This window comes from Lithobates pipiens, unplaced genomic scaffold, assembly GCF_037356315.1.
Source record: "Lithobates pipiens isolate NorthernLeopardFrog02 unplaced genomic scaffold, aLitPip1_a1.2 Scaffold_18, whole genome shotgun sequence".
Taxonomy (NCBI): domain Eukaryota; kingdom Metazoa; phylum Chordata; class Amphibia; order Anura; family Ranidae; genus Lithobates; species Lithobates pipiens.
This window is the reverse complement of record NW_027507758.1, coordinates 262,052,480-262,056,688: the sequence shown is the minus strand read 5'-3', so window position 1 is coordinate 262,056,688 and position 4,209 is coordinate 262,052,480. Positions and strand designations below refer to the sequence as shown.

At 40.6% G+C, this 4,209-nt stretch overlaps 1 pseudogene; it reads left to right on the top strand.

Moving 5' to 3' along the window:
• Positions 1-2,768: 2,768 nt before the first annotated feature.
• Positions 2,769-4,003, top strand: LOC143987828 (uncharacterized; annotated as a pseudogene).
• Positions 4,004-4,209: the final 206 nt, after the last annotated feature.

Sequence of the window (4,209 nt, the reverse complement as noted above, 5' to 3'; positions counted from 1 at the left end):
TAGTGGAATATGATCAGCTCATTCATATACGCCATGAAGACACAACGAAAGGTATGTGGGACATACTGAAAAGACTGCATGAAAGATCCAGTTTAAACAGAAAGCTGTTTTTGCAGCGGAAACTTTATAAAATGAGACTTGGCAGAGAACAGGACATGCACGAGCATATAAATGCAATGCTGGAAGTGATTGCGCAACTCAGATCAATCGGGGAGAATATAACAGACAGTTACACTGCAGCCATGTTGTTATGCAGTTTGCCCGATACATATACTGCACTAATCAATGCACTGGAGACACAACCTGAGACAGATCTGACTGTAGCATTTGTAAAAACCAGGCTCATAGATGAGTATCAGAGAAGAAAGGACTTAGTGCATGACTCCACAGAAACTGACACAAGAACCACTCTTAAAGCTACAGACACAAGATTACACAGGAAGGAGACCAGAGTGTGTTTCAGATGCCAAAAACAAGGACACATAAAGAAAGACTATACTATATGGAAAGCAGAGCAAATGAGACAGCGTAAAACAAAAGGTCAAAACCACAATCAATGATCCATGGGAAGGAAATTGGATTGCCACATTCAAAACGACAGGCAACAATAAATGCCAAGGCTGGTGCATCGATTCGGGGGCAACCAGTCACATGACGAGCGATAGAAGTTTCTTCACAGAAGATCTGAACAACAAAGAAACGTTTTATTTTGCAGATGGAAGTAAAATTCATGCAGAAGGATATGGGCATGGAACCCTTGTATGCCCGGATGATGCGGGAAACAATTTAGCCATACCAGTGAAAGATGTGCTTTATGTTCCTAATTTAGAAGGAGGATTCTTATCTGTGAAGCATCTAACAGCCAGGGGACTCACTGTAAAAATCCAAGGTGACAAATGTTCTATTCTGAACGGCAAATAGACAATAGCAAGTGCCAAGCTGGATGATCATCTTTATCACCTCGACAGAGTGAAGGAAAAGGTGAGACTATGTACACACAAGCACAATGACTGTATACATATATGGTACAGACGTCTAGATCACAGACACCCAGAATGCATACAGGAACTACAGAGGAGAAATCAGACAAGGGATCTAACAATATCCCCTTGCCCAGTTACTGTTAAGTGTGAATGTTGCATTAAATCCAAAGCTACAAGAGCAGCACTTCCCAAAGTCAGTCAGAAGAGAGCTTCAAGACCACTTGACTTAGTTCACAGTGACGTGTGTGGTCCCCTAAACCCACCAACACCTGAAGGCAACAGGTACATAGTGACTTTCATAGATGACTATTCAAGATACACAGTTACCTACCTAATGCAACACAAGAGTGAAGTTTTTGACAAATTGCAAGACTATATAATAAAAACCAGTAACAAGTTTCAGAGGAAGCCTCTCATACTTTGGAGCGATAATGGAGGTGAATTCACAGGAGGTAAGATACAAGAGTACTTAAAACAGAATGGAATAGAACATCAAAAGACAGTCTCGTATACACCAGAACAAAACGGAGTAGCTGAAAGAAAGAACAGAACTCTGAAATGATCAGATGTATGCTGACAGACTCTGGACTACCACAAAAATACTGGGGTGAGGCTACCATGACAGCTACATATTTGCAGAACAGACTTCTTTCCATAACAACGGAGAAAACCCCATATGAACTATGGTGCAATGAGAAGCCAAGTGTAAAACACCTAAGAGTTTTTGGATGCAAAGCATTCATCAACATACCTGAAAAAAAACGCACCAAACTCCAGAACAGAGTGTTTGAAGGTATCTTTGTTGGATACAGTGACAATGTCAAGGGTTACAGAATCCTAAATCCCAAAACAAACAAGGTTACCATTAACAACAGCATAACCTTTGTTGAAGATTTAAGAGACAATGTAATAACAACAGTGGAAGAAAGAATAGAAGAGAAAACCGACATTGACCAGCCCATCTCTGTAACTTCCGAACAAACAGGTGAAGTGAGTGCAGATCCAGCCAGTACTGAAGAGCAGACACAAAAAGGCTCAGACACAAAAACGAGACGTTCAACAAGAGAAAACAATGGTAAACCACCTATACGTCTCTCATACAAAGCAAGTACTGCCAGTATCAATGAACCTGCAAGCTGGGAAGATATAGCTCAGCTTTCAGAACAAGAAACAAGTAAATTGATAAAGGCTGCTGAGGAAGAGATGAAATCCATGCATGGCACTAAAACATAGTCACTTACAGAACTACCACCCGAAAGGAAAGCCATAGGCTGTAAATGGACTTTTAAAGTGAAATACAATGCATATGGCACAATTGAACGGTACAAAGCAAGACTAGTAGCCAAGGGCTCAAAAATATGGAGAGGACTATGATGAGACATTTACACCAGTAGTCAAGCACACTACAATATGGACTTTACTAACAGTATCCGTTACAAGAAAAATGCAAGTGAAATATTTTGATGTGAAAACCGCGTTTCTACATGACGATTTAACAGAAGAAATTTACATGGAACAGGCGCCAGGATTCAAAGATGAACAAAGGTTAGACCTAGTGTGCAAACTTCGCAGGAGTATATATGGTATAAAGCAAGCAGCCAGAGTGTGGAATATAAAAATAAATGAAGTGCTTACACATCAAAACTTTCTAAGGAGTAAAGCAGACTCCTGCTTATACACAAAGAAATTGGCAAACAGATGGGTCTATATGCTTATTTATGTGGATGATATCCTGATTTTCTTTGAGCAAGAAGGGGACGAAGTAGAAATACTGGAAAAACTAAATTAGCACTTTGACACCAAAGATCTTGGCAACTTAAAGAGTTACCTCGGTATCCAGATCGAGAGAGTGGAAGATGGCAGCTTTCTTTTGAACCAAAGACACAAATTACAAGAAATAATTGAAACATTTGGAATGGAATACGCCAAACCGGTAAAGTCTCCCATGGAAACCAACTCTAAAGGAGATGAATTGTCAGGATAACCCATTACCAACTAATACTCAATACAGGAAAGCAATAGGGAAATTTCTGTACCGTACCACTGCTACAAGGCCAGACATTGCAGCAACTGTTGGAATCCTATGCAGAAAGGTTTCAATGCCAAATAAAAGGGACTGGAATGCTGTAAAGCGAATCATTCGCTATCTTAAAAGGACTTCGCACTACAAGTTAAAGCTACCGGCAAGTGATGAAAGCACCTTAACAGGATATGTGGATGCTGACTGGGCAGGAGACACCAGTGACAGAAAATCTACCAGAAAATCTACCAGTGGCTACTTATTTTTTATGTCAGGAGGTGCCATCAGTTGGACTAGTAAAAAGCAACTCTCTGTTACACTGTCATCTACTGAAGCAGAATACGTTGCTGTAGCGCAGACAAGTCAAGAAGTTATATGGCTGAGACAGCTATTAATAGACTTGGGTCAACCACGGTTGGGACCAACAGAAATCTATGAGGACAATCAAGGATGCCTTGTACTTGGGCACGTGGAAGGAGTTAATTCAAGAGCTAAGCACATTGATGTGAAGTTCCACTTTCTTAGGGATCTTCAAGAGCAAGGTCTTCTTGAGTTACCATTATTACCCAACCGAGGATATGGCATCAGATATCCTTACAAAGCCCCTGACCGCTGAAAGACATTCAAGGCTTACAAAGAAGATGGGTTTTACAGACTAAGCCTTAACTGTTAAGAAGGGGTGTTGGAGATACAACAGCTTTCAGTTTAGCCTATTGACTGCAGTTCACAAACAGGACACTAGATGTCGCTAATGCTCAGTGATATGCTATGCTATACATTTTTCTATGATGTGTTGTATTTCCTGTATGTAATGCTGTACTTGTTGGTTTCTTTTTCCTGTCTGTGCTTTTCATACCATGTGAGGTGACATTATTGCTAGTGTGGTTATGTTCCAATAAAGAAGCCAGTTCCTGCTACTCCACAATGTCTAATTTGAATTTACTCTGCTGCACCCAGCAATCATACACTGCAACAAGCCTTTGAGATGTGATCAGCAATTAAGTAATGAATGAATGAATAAAATAATTGTATAGCGCACAATGCAAACTGAATCGCCTCTAGGCGCTGTGACGAGCTTAGATCATCTGCTAAAAGAGGAAGGTCTTGAGTTTTTTCCTAAAAGCCAGGTGATTTTCTTCCAGGCGAATGTTGATTGGTAGAGCATTCCATAGCCGAGGCCTTGGACAGCAAAATCTCCAATCCCCC